Below are 13,297 nucleotides of genomic sequence, written 5' to 3'. Positions count from 1 at the left end.
AGCATTGCTTTCCGTGATTCGCATGTTATAGCCCTCATGTGTTGCAGCTGGTGCGCCTAGGCACCATAGCAGTCCTCTCCGCTGCCAAGGCAATGGCAGGCCCTGGAGACCTTGACGATGTTGGAGCCTTCGCCTTCGTGAGGGGGGGGGGGGGACCGACTCCACCTCGTCCACCTCAACTGGCATGGGATGAGAGTTGCTACGAGCCGTGTTCGGTCCCAGAATGTCCTGGGCTGGGGCAATGGCAGCTAGTATGAAGAGCATCTAATCCTGGGCATCGTCTGGAATGGAAGAAGTAGTTGGGGCGTCCATTGGTGAGTTGGATCCAAGATGAGCCCAGACTTGATTGATATGCGGTGGCAGCGACCTCCTCGCAACAGCTAGATTTCTACCATCGTCTGCCCAATCTACCAGAGGATAAAGGCAGGTTGCCACTACTGATGACGCTGAAACTTCCTGGCAGATTAAAACTGTGTGCCAGACTGAGACTCGAACTCGGGACCTTTGCCTTTTGCGGGCAAGTGCTCTACCATCTGAGCTACCCAAGCGCGACTTGAGTCATACTTGGGTAGCTTAGATAGTAGAGCACTTGCCTGCAGAAGGCAAAGGTCCTGAGTTCGAGTGTCGGTCCGGCAGACAGTTATAATCTGCCAGGAAATTTCATATCAGCGCACACTCTGCTGCAGAGTGAAAATCTCATACTGATGACCTTGTTCATATGTCCACACCCACACCAGATCCTGGGAGAAAACCGACAGCAGCCATTAATCCGAGATGATAAGGGGCTGCTCTAGGAGTGCACCAGGGATAATTGTGACCTGTTGACCTGTGTGAGCGGCCATGAGGTTTTTCTGCTGGTGAGGCACCGTCCTGAGGAGATCCCCAGTACAAGTAAACGAAGAGCATCTAGGCATCATCAGTGGGGTGGCATCAAGTTAATTTTTCCATTTGAGTCTCGCGGTTGCATACTACACTTTCAACCAGACCATTAAAGGAGGGGAGAGCTGAGGCTGTGTGAATTACTGAGATGCCATTTGAGGGGTATTTGTCCTGGAATTCTGCCAATGTAAACTGTGGGCTGTTGTCAGTGCCCAAGGCTTCCGGGAGGTCCTCCAAAGCAAACAACTCTGCGAGTACCTGTATCGTCTTTGCAGGGTTTGTGAAGTGCATTTGACACAGGAAGTGGAACACACTTTTCGCATCCACAACCAGAAACCACATAGAGACGAGGAAAGGGCCAGCAAAATTCGAATGGAGATGGGGCCAAGGAGTTATGATGGTGATCCGTGAAAAACTTCGACAAGGGGCGCCGCTTGCTTGTTTTGACATGTGGGGCACTTCTTCACCATCCTGGCAGTATCTGCATCGATACCCCTCTAGCAGAAATATTACCAGGCGAGGCGCTTTGTCAAAATGACACCCCAAGGGCCATCATGGAGAAGCTGTAACGTTCATTAAAAGCTGAATCTTTTTGATTACTTAAATGAAAGTGTAACGTTATTTTAATATTTTTTAATGATTGAGTGACTGAGGAATGGATCCATAACTGGAGTTATTGTGTAGTGCGTTGTCACTGCAGGCGGTGTGCTTACTCTCTGTTATTGTTAGCAAAAACTTGATACGAACTGATTGGGCAATGCAACTCCCAATACCAATAAAGAAATAGCCACTGTAAAATACATTCAGTCCCTTAGGCATTCAATCCTCTGGCCTTTTTCATAAGTGACAACTTTGTTCCCTGTACACATAAAAAATTAATAGAATTGTCTTATCTCTAAAGCAGCAATGTATTCTGGTCTCTCACAAAAAAAACTACCTACAGGCTCAGTGGTGTCCAGTGCTGGTCGTAATACTTTGAAATGTAAAAAAAATTCTTACGGCTGATAAAGAACAAGTCAATGCCTTTGAAAAATATGTAACCTGAACAGGGAGGCGGTACTGAGCGGTTCTAGAGGCTTCAATCCGGAACGGCGCTGCTGCTACGGTCGCAGGTTCGAATCCTGCCTCGAGCATGGATGTGTGGGATGTCCTTAGGTTAGTTAAGCTTAAGTAGTTCTAAGTCTAGTAGACTGATGACCTCACATGTTAAGTCTCATAGTGCTTGGAGCCATTTCAACCATTTTGTTTTTGGAGGTGGTACTGATTTCGGTAAATTACTAACACTGACCTTTTCGGTAGTGAATTTGTATTCAAAGTTGACTTTGACTTTCCAAAACATCTGACAGTTGAAAATACATTGGACATAAAAATTAAATCGTTTTTAGTAATTCAGTCACAACAATGAGATTTATACAGCAATTATTTTCTAACCTTACTAAAAAACCATCAACACAAATCATCAGATTGCGTATACCTGTGTTAACAAATCTAAGGCACATTACAAAAGGGAAATATCTAACTAGTCTTTACATCAAATCTGCTTATGTACACTCCGGGGACACTCAACAATTGCAAATTATCAGCCAACTCATCTACTCTAACGCGCTGGGAAAACGTAAGCCATAAATATCTTTACCTTGCTTGCGAGAAGACATCTGCTTCCACATTGGTATTTCCAATACTGCATATACTCGTAATTCCCTCAAAGAGCACACCACAAAAACTGCCTATTCCATCTTCTTTCGCTCACAGACAGCCACCCACTACTGTGCGCCAAGTATTCTCTTACTCCAACACTGCAGTCTCAGACCAGAAGCAGTATCTCTGCGGTTGTGCACAGTCAGCGATCCGCTTTATAAAGCTTATCAGAGATACACATCGTTTATAACATAATAGTTTAATTTTCAAATGGTTCAAATGGCTCTAAGCACTATGGGACTTAACATCGGAGGTCATGAGTTCCCTAGAACTTAGAACTACCTAAACGTAACTGAGGACATCACACACATCCATACTCGAGGCAGGATTCGAACGTGCGACCGTAGCGGTCGCGCGGGTCCAGACTGTAGCGCCTAGAACCGCTCGGCCATCCCGGCCGGCGTTTAATTTTAGTTTACATTAGTATTATTATCATATCCGGGTACGACTTACAAGTGTACCCCAGTAGACTCCTTTGAAAGCCAAAGAACCATAGAACAGAGGGTGCTGGGAACTAGGAGTATGACCCCTGACACCTTGTAGCTACACAATACCATGCAAGGTTGAAAACTCGTGCCACCTCGTCCAGAAGGCATGGAGGTCTGGGTGTGTGATATGTTTATTCTCCACAGGCCATCCTTGTGTTGTACAATGAAAAACCTCCTGGAGGACGTGTCTGTTCGCTGTATGTTGTCCCATGAGCCACACATCAAACAGGAGATGGGCCATGAAATCAGCAGCCTCACCATCCACGTGAAAACAGACTTCTAGATCCTCATCAAATTCTGTGGCATGACCGACAGCAATCGCAACAGGAATTCAGCATTGCCAAGTGCAGCGTAAGGGCGATATTAGATATTGTAGGCATATCCCGAGAGACACAGAGCCCTGTGTTGCAGCCAGCGCGCCGAGCAGGTCGGCATTTTCCTGAAGACTTGAAGAGATGTAGTAGAGATTTATGACCCATCATGAGAGTGAAACGGCGACCAAAGATTTAATCATGGATGCGGCTGACACCAAAGATGATGGTCAAAGACTCCCTTTCTATTTAGCTGTAGTTCCTCTATGCTGCCTTGAGGGTCTTGGAGATTAGTGCAGTGGGCTGCTCCATGCCATTCTCAATGTGGGACAAAACTGCACCAATCATATAATCTGAAGCGTCAGCTGCTAACGCCAGCGGTTTTGTCGGATCGCATGCCACTAGGCAAGCAGGCCAGGGTGGGCCTGCTTCAGGTCATGGAATACCCTATCACCTTGGGAAGACAACTTCCAGAGCACGTTCTTACGGCTAAAGTGGTACATCGGCTCTGCAATGGCTCAACATGGGGAATAAATCCTCGATAGCAGCTCAGCTGACCTAAGACAAACTTGAGGTAGGACATGTCTGTGGTGTCAGTAGTTGTTCGATTTCAGGCACATGCTGCAGTGTAGGCCATACGCCTGATGAAGTGAAGATGTGTCCTAAATAAATATATCGATCAAGATTACATCGAAGGTTCACCGCAGTGAATATGGAGAACTGTGTCGATGTTCTGGGCAAGATCAGCTGTATTCTTTCCAGCGACCAGAACATCGTCGAGGTAGCTCATTGCCCCTGAGATACCCTTTGAGAGTTGCTCCAAGTATCTCCAGAAGATCGCTGTGTAACTGGTGATGACAAATTTAAGCCATGTATATTGGAACTTTCCAAACGGAGTGTTTGTGACCACAGTTTTCCGGGAGTCGCCTTCCAATGGGAACTGGAGGCAAGCAACCCAAAGGTCGACTTGGCGAATACTCTGCTTCCGACTAGACGGAAAACAATGTCCTCAAGCTTGAAAATGAGATTCACGGCGACTACAGACTGAGCGTTCACTGTGGACTTGAAGTCACCACAGATGTGGCGAGCGCCCGACGGTTTCTCTGTAATCACGATGGAGAAAGCCCATTGGCTATGCGTAATTGGAATGAAGATGCGCTCCTCCTGGAGGCGTTGCAATTCCTGTCGAAGCTTATGCAGAGAGCAAATTCGACGCTGAGAGTCTTAAACAATTTTGGGCCTGCAATGGGTAAAAGTGGGATATGCGCTTGGAATCCCAAAACCATCACGAACACCTGAGAAGATGGTCCAAATTTATCCAGGAGGTCAATGGCGAAGGGACAGAGGCCCAGGGCACAGACCACTTCAGACATGGCGTGAACCTCGAGGCCCAAAGCATGGAATAAGGCTAGGCAAATCAGGTTAGATGCACCAGGAGCCGCAGTGATCAAAATTCTACCTGGGGCTATTGTGACCCACGGCGGAGCCTGGTCCGTAAGAAACCTGCCATAGTAATGAAGTCGTTACCAAAATTATGTAACTTTGTCATGAAGAGGTGCGGTGGAGGAGATCCAACAGTTTGGTATGTGGCCCAGTCGATTATCGTAGCAGCTCTCCAGTGTCAATCTGGAAGGTGGTTGCTTTCCAACTCGACTTGTACGAGTATAGGCGGCAGCTGAGTGGACTACGGGAGGATAGCCTGTATCAGTACCACATATCTGTACCACATCTGTGCCCAGTCCATGCATATGGAAGCGGAGTAACGACAGACTTCAGCTCTGTCACCAGACTTACTGCAGGCGGAAACGGCACTGGTGTCATGGATGGGTAACAAAGCACTGTTTACAAGATGTTAATCGTTTGAAATGATGCATCCTAGGAGTGTCTTTTTCGGACTTTGGCACCAACCACTGTTGCAATGCTTCAAAGTCGAGACAAGAGGGAAGAGCTGCTGCTCGGACAGATTTCTCGAAAGCCCGAATGATGGGGAGGAATGAGTCAAGCGAAGAATCTTTGAGCTTCACAAGATCCTGCCAGAGATCTTCGTCAGGGGCGTGAACTAAAATCATGTCGCAGACCATAGTTGATGCATGGTTTGGAGTGAGAGCAACACTGGATGTACAAGGGAGCCACCACTGATCTTCGGCATTATTTTAACTGGCATTCCTGGAAGAGACCCTGGAGCCTAGCTATCCATTTGCTGTAGTTTTTGGAATGTAGCTTCTGGCATCTACAGTACCTACGTCGAGCTGCAGCAGTGTGTATCTCAGCGTCAAAGTGATGAGGTAAGCTTTTCTTCAAGGAAACATAGGGCACTAAGTGCGGTTCCGCTTGGGAGTGTAATTGTTGTAGCAGTTGGTAAGTTGGCAGATCGTGGGTCCCTCATTGGCTAACAGGAAGGCGCGCTGCTGCTGATCACCAAAGACGTTGCGCACTGCAAAACGCTGCTCTAGTGGGGCTATATAGCAGGCCCAAGCCTCAATTTTCTCGTCAAAGGCTCTTAAGGGCGTTGGTGCCGATGCACCTGGGTGGCGGACTGGGCACCCATTCCCGCACAACCGGAGGGGGTGTCTTCAAAGCGAGAACTTCTGTCAGTAGGGCCTCATTCACCTGCTGCATGCTTTGGAGTAAGAGCAACATCGGATGGATAGTGCCTATGTTCGGCGGCAAGGACGCCTCTTGTGCCTAATCTACCTGGGACTTGGAACAAGTGTCCCACTCAAAAAGATTCTTATCGCCACTGCAAAATCTGTCCATTTTTCTAATTGAAAGAGTCCCTGTAGGCGTACAACAGCTTCTTTACTGGTCTTTGAAAAACAAAAAAGCTCTTCGTCGCAACTTATAATTACAAATTAAATCCGACTTCTCTGTGGTTCCAAACAAACTACAATTGTATGGATTTGGCTCCATCAAACTCCCTGGAGCCAGAACATAACACTGACATCATCAGCACTCGAAGAAAGTTGTTTTCCAGTGGAGATGCCTACTTGTCGTCGTTACTCTGCCGTCACCGATGGCACGTCGACGAGAATTTAACTGAGGGCTGCAAGCAGTCGACGCAAGAAGTGGCCAGCTCTCGTCAGTGGAAAGTGTCCACAGTGGTCCCTGGTATTCCTTAAACAGCTGTTCTCCAAGAAGAGACGTGCTGCCCGCTAGTCACTCGTGATCGCATGTAGACGTGGTCTTGTGATGCGACTAGCGACCTCTTGCTGTTGCCTGTCGAGTTACCTGGTGGTTCCTAGCACTCGGTGCGCCTCCTGGCGGTGTGGAATAACACTTTGAAAATCCTGCGTGGCTGCTATGGTCCACGTGAGCGTTGCTTTCTGTGACTCGCGCGTCATAGCCATCATGTGTGTTTTGGTTGGTGCCCCTGGACCCCATGGCACCAATGACTTTTCCTTAGCTACTTCCCTAACAAAAAACAGGACCGTAAGGCAAAGGGGCTAGTCTTTGGAGTCTACGAACAACAGGCTCACTTCCACTAAAAAATGAAACAAATTGAAAATTTACTTCCTCATAAAAGAAAGGATAAGGTGAATAGGAAAGTAAACTGATGACTTTTTAACAACTCATGTATTGCCTGGCTATAAGCATATGACACAGTCAAAATGCTACACAAATCATAATTTTGAAAACAGTAATAAATCTATAAAAAAACCATAAACCAAAACAAAAGAGCATAAATTTTATAGAAATGTTAGACATCGCATGCGTGAAAGTTCTTGGACTGTCTTATACAACTCAAATTTGTAAAATAATTAAATATATAGTTTGACAGAAATTTAAGTGTCTTCCTAAATGTAAATTAATGATAATTAGTGCCTGTAATGAAGCCTATAAAATCAGTGGGATAATATTTGTTATCACCACTGTTATGGACTCGTGACATGGCAGAATTTCGGAATTACGTTAACGTTACTAGCTGCGCTCGTCAGTCATTGTTTGATGTTCGATACGAAAGTCACTGAAAAATTGTTGGTAGTTTATATGTGAAGAACCTTTCCTTAAACAACAAGTGTTACCTTGGGAGAAGCGGCTCCAAGCTTGCAGACGAGCATTCGCGTTTCCTTTACGCATACTGTCGCACTCCCACTGCCGTCATCGCTCTCACCCGTAGCTCTGATATGGGGGAGGGGCGGAATTGGATTGGGAGGGGGAAGGAGAGAATTGAGGAACCAGTCATAAATATTGTCGAAACAGAGCGCTCGAAACCGTTGTTCAATTATAGACACTGTACTATTGTGCTTAATACTATATTTATACCTTGCTTGCAACAAGTTATCGTTGCTATTATGAGCAGGATACTCCCATCACAAATTTTCCTTACCAAAACATGTTACACACAATAAACTGTTTGCATATAGTATGAAACTTCCCCTTTGAACAATTTATATACGACTGTGCTTAACCTGACACACAATATTTTTAGCGCAACGCAATCTGACTTTCAAAATTCCCTACTAAAGAATGGCCCTGACAAACATTAAACTATACCTTTCACAAATCACTTACCTCACAAAAATCTTCGCTGCTCAAGCTACTGCAGTACAGCGAGCGCCACTACTGCCAGCTAAATAGAAGATTCAAACTACTGAAGGCACTAACTACTGATAGGGATAGTTAGCAAATGAAAGATATTAATAGAGAGCAAACAATGTATTTACCTTAATATCATCACAAGTCATAATATATATATCAGTTCATGACAAATTAGAAACCTCCGCCATCTCTCTCCCCACATCCACCACTGCTGGCGGCTCACCTCCAACTGTGCAACGCTACGCGCTGTTCACAGCCAGCTGCCTAACACTACAATGGCGAGTATTACAACAATGCAAAGCAGCCACAGACTGCACACAGCACAGCCAGTGATTTTCATACAGAGGTGGCGTTACCAATAAAAAACCTAAACAGCATACTTACATAGCCCCCATGCTCCCCACAAAAATTTTTACAAATGGTGTTGGGCACTGGCCAATACAGATTTGACAAAAATTTTTCACAATTACAGTAACAAAGATATAAAATGCACACACTTATTGATACATTGTTGGTCAAAAGCTAAAAATTTCTCACAGTCCATAAAGATAGTCCTGATTCATCACAGTAAAATAGCAGTGTTTTTCTCAAAGTCTGAGCAGTAAAAGAAAATGCACACAGAAGTAGTGGATTTCCATGCAGTCTTGATGAAGTAGTGTTGCCCTTCCAATGGAAAGACTGTGCTGACTCTCGACATGCTGACAGGTAGTGGGCCACAACAGAGCAAACCCACTGCAGAGTCAGTCGAAGTTTTGATGAATATTGGTAGGTAGGTCATCACAGAGCAGACCCACCGTAGTCCTGGTAGAGATTACGATATTGGTGGGCCACCAGAGGTGCAGACCCACTGCAGTCCTTGTAGAGATAATGGTATTGGTGGGCCACCAGAGGTGCAGACCCACTGCAGTCCTTGTAGAAATAGCCAGCAGCCATCTGTTGTGACTGTGCAGGTGCACAATCACCATTGAAGAATCTTGCGGATAATATAGCAAGTCCATAAACCACCACTTGTGCACTCACAACGTTTTTGGAATTGTCCTTAGAACCAGCAATGCTGTTATCCAGTCCCTTGCTGAATTATAAACACATGTGCAAACACTAACAGTCCCAACTTCTCACATATTGTCCATATACTATGACCAACAGAAACGTGTGCCGTGAAATGTAACTTACAAGTTAATAATAAGATGATCTGGTGTCAATTACAATTTTATAAATTTACAACATGAAAATACAATTACAAAGGTACAAAATACATCATTAAAGAACATAACAATACAGATAACATTTGTAGTAAAACAGGCGTTACAAAAGAATAGAAATAGACATATACGTCAGTGTTACAGGAATGATGACATGAGTACAAAAATAAAAGATCAGAATCACTTTTGAAACGTCAACTTCACACATGAGCATTAAAACAAAACAGAATAAATAATGTCTAAGCATCTTTACAAAGAAAATAACAGAGTGTTAGAAAAATTCTACAACATAGCTCTCATCAGCTAAACACATAAATACAGGTAAAACACAAATACACAAGGGTACACAAACATATAGCGGAATAATAGAAGGAAAGGACAGGGTTTGTTTTACTGCAGTATTTTGCAAACAAAACTTTCTTTACTTCTCGGAGATCTCCCTTCATTCATCATTATTCCCAAAAAGTCCTATCTAAGCCTGCTTTCTGTATTCTGTTCACATCCTCTGTCAAAAATAGTTTTTCTCCACTGTACAGTATCCTTTTTTTTGCCCAAACCATTTTCATATAACTTCTCAATGCATTCTTTCCGTACTGTCCATAGTCAGTTTCTTATATAGTCTACCCCCTCTTAAGCTAACTTAAATCTACTGAGCTCAGATATATATACCAAGGGACGAGGCAATGCAGCATCACATAACAAATTAACACAAACAGCAATGCAAAAAAAATGGAAAATGGCAAAGCAAGCTACAGTAAATCTAAATTACCAAGAAATGCAACATTACAACTAATATGAGCCAATGTGCAGCAGCAATAAATATAAGTCAGTAGTAAAACTAGCTTAACAGAGTAATACAAAGTCAAATTCAATAACACTATGCCTGGCAAACAGCAGCAACTTATACCTAGACATGATATAGCTCAAGCAGAAAAAATATTACACTAAAATGGCCATGTCTAATACCTATGTCACATCTTAACATTAGAGTGATGCATCACAAAAACTTACGCTAGTAGATAAGTTACCAAATCGTAAAAAAATTATTTATGCAATTCCTGTGAAGGGAAATGTCTTTTTGTGCTCCCTTATTTTTTTTGGATAGATCATAAAATTATTTACTGGATCTGTAGGCATAAAATATTTATATTAGTACATATATTAAATTTTATTTTAACCAATGCTGCAGTGCAGCTAGAAACTTGATATTAAACAAAATGTGTAAATAAATACATAAAGCAAGCCATATGGCATTTTTCTCCACTAGCAAGACAATAGCTGTGAAATGTTTCTCATCGTTTCATTAGGCATTTCAGTAAATATCATAAATTACGAGCTCCACAGTATGCTTTCAACAAGGAGATGTCAGTAGTGCGGACAATGGCCTTCCCTTTCTTTTTTTCTACCTGTGCTTCTGACAAGGCACTCACACTAATGGCTTGTTCTCCAGGCGTCTGACACACCTGGGTGCCCACGACGCATTATGTGCAGGTGGTCACTTAACTTTCTTACGGAAATATTTACGACAGCAGTTTCCGCTACAGTGACAGTCTCATATAAAAATATTTCACAGGTCAAGAATTTGCATTGCAAATGTGTAGAAACAAAATCCTATGAATATAACATTGTCCAAAAAAATGTTCGCCGGCATTGTGATACATTCACGCATTTACACACATTTCATAACTCTTAAAGTACGATTCTTGGTTTCCAACATCCTTTTTCACAAGTTCGCGTCCCTAACCACTATTCATTACTCCTTACCTTATTCGTCGACACTTCTTCAATATTGCATCATAACAGATAAGTAGCATAATCAAATAACTCATGTAGCATCAGCCTATTAATCATAAACATACCTCATCAGCATAATACACATCGTCATCGTAATAATAACATCATAAGACCTCAGCCAAATCTCAAAATCGTCATAGCTTCCTCCAATAATTTCAAAACCTAACAAAATTCTCTGCTCATGTCAAAAGTGTCATCTGCCTCAAACGTACTTTAAAATCATGCTCCCTTACCAAATACATCATTCAAAGCTCTCATAGTATCACAATGGTACCAAAAAAATATGAACAGTTCACACAGTACAGACAAAATACAATTTCATAAGTGTGAAGTTATCCAACTCTGTAATTGCGTAAACATGTGTCACTGACGTAATAAAAAAGTTTGTCTCACTCAGTTAAATGATCAGATAGCTGTGTAATTTGTGTTAGAGAAACATGGTACTGATGTGTAAAGTTGTATAAGCAAATACCATATTAGCTAGGGCTCCTTGTGCTTGCCACACACATGGTACACAAAGTAGGCGTGTACCCCCCTGAGGATTAATGTAATTATACCCTCAGGTGTTACAGATTACAGGAATAGAATGAAATATATCACTGAAAACTTTCTTTGTAATTCAAAAATCTTGAAAAATAAATGGCTTAAGTACAAAATCTCTCAAATGCGTGTCCTGTAGCGCTAAATGTGCGTCTTGCTGTAAGATAATTCTGTGGAACTGTCGTAGTTATCTTCCTCTGTAAGCAAAGTTCTGCTAAAGTCAATGTACTTACCTCATGATACACAAAAGTGAAATGCTTTGCGTATAGATATCTTAGTTATTACGCTTATTGCCGTGATGAGGAAAGTACTGTACAGTAACGTATTGTTATGCCACGAAAAAGGCTGTCTCATTGTTGCTATACCACAAAAGTTACTACTAAAACATGTTTTTCTTTCAGAAGAATTCAGAAAACTGTGCAGATATAAAACAGATACACCGCAAAAGCAACATTGTAAATTGTCACTCATTAGTAGCGTCGTGATAAAACCGTGTAGTTGTCACTTAAACTAACCACTGTGCCGTCTGGTATCTCACAGAAAGTACATTAAACCCAGAATGTATTTTCAAGTAAACCAAAATGTTGCATTAAAATCTCATTAGCAGTACTGGTATAGGTTCTTAGTATGTAAGCCTGATAGTCGTTACGTAATCGTGCAACTAACAAGCAAGAATGTACAAATACAATAACACTGTGACGTCTGTTCACTATAACAATGCAATCGTAATTCCTGTTTAAAAATGTTCCCTAGGTTCTAGACTGGATATTTAACTTCAAACATTGTTGAATGTTAACAGATTCTAAGTCTGACAAAGCATATTAGTAATGTGAAGCGAAAAATTTTATGACAAAGACTAAGTTAAAAAGCAGATTATCTTTCAATAAACGGTTTTACATTTGAAATGTGGTGTAAACCTTTACTCTTCATAGTACTCCGAGTTTGAACTTGAATGCAATTGTCAGGCGGTATACGTCGGTAAAGAATGCTAAATCTTTTCTCAAGGCTAGCGTCTTTGTTATTTTTCCCTGAGCCAGCGGCCGCACGCAGCTGCCTGCTGTGCGAGTCATTGTCTGTCTCTTTGTTGGCGCGCGTCGTTACTGGGATTAGGAGGCCTAACTTCCACAAATTCGCCTTGCCGAGAGGGCCCAGCTCTGTTTAAAGCTCGCCAGTTCTGATGGAATTCAGGTCTGTCGTTTTGTCGGTAGTTTACACAGTTTCTTTCGTGTCGGTCATGTGGTGGAGAATTTCTCCCTGAATCGTAACTGCGCGCTGAACTGTTGCGTCTGAAATTATTCTGCCTCCCTTGATAATAATTGTTCTGGTTCCCATATTGTCTGTTTCTAAGGTAATCTCTGTCATATTCATTACTACGGAAATGCGATCTTTCTCTGTAACTATTACTCTGCCAGTGGTTGTCATACGGGTGGTGTCTGTTTGGGTCACGATTTGCGTTGTAAGAATAGCCTTGTCGTGTCCAGTTATTGTTTCTGTCGTCACGGAATTGTGACGTATGTGACCTGTAATTGCTGTATTCCTGGTTTCGCGTTCCGCGATTGTCAGTGTCAATTTCTAATTCTTGTAAGAGTCCCTGAAATGCTTCAATGTCGTCTTTGCAACGTCCTGCCAAAATAATATGTCGTAAATGTTCAGGCAGTTTGATTAAGCAAATGCGGATGAGTTCTGAGGGGCTGTATGGGTTTGAAAGATACTGATTCTTGTGCAACATGTCTTCAAAATATTTCACAAGACTGGAGAATTCAGATTGTTCGAAATGTTTCATCATTATGATACCATGTTTTACGCGGTCTTGTGTGGCTTGAGACCAATATGCTGAGAGGAAGGC

The sequence above is a fragment of the Schistocerca americana genome, chromosome 1 (genome assembly GCF_021461395.2).
Source record: "Schistocerca americana isolate TAMUIC-IGC-003095 chromosome 1, iqSchAmer2.1, whole genome shotgun sequence".
Lineage (NCBI taxonomy): Eukaryota > Metazoa > Arthropoda > Insecta > Orthoptera > Acrididae > Schistocerca > Schistocerca americana.
Note: the sequence above shows the minus strand (reverse complement) of the source record.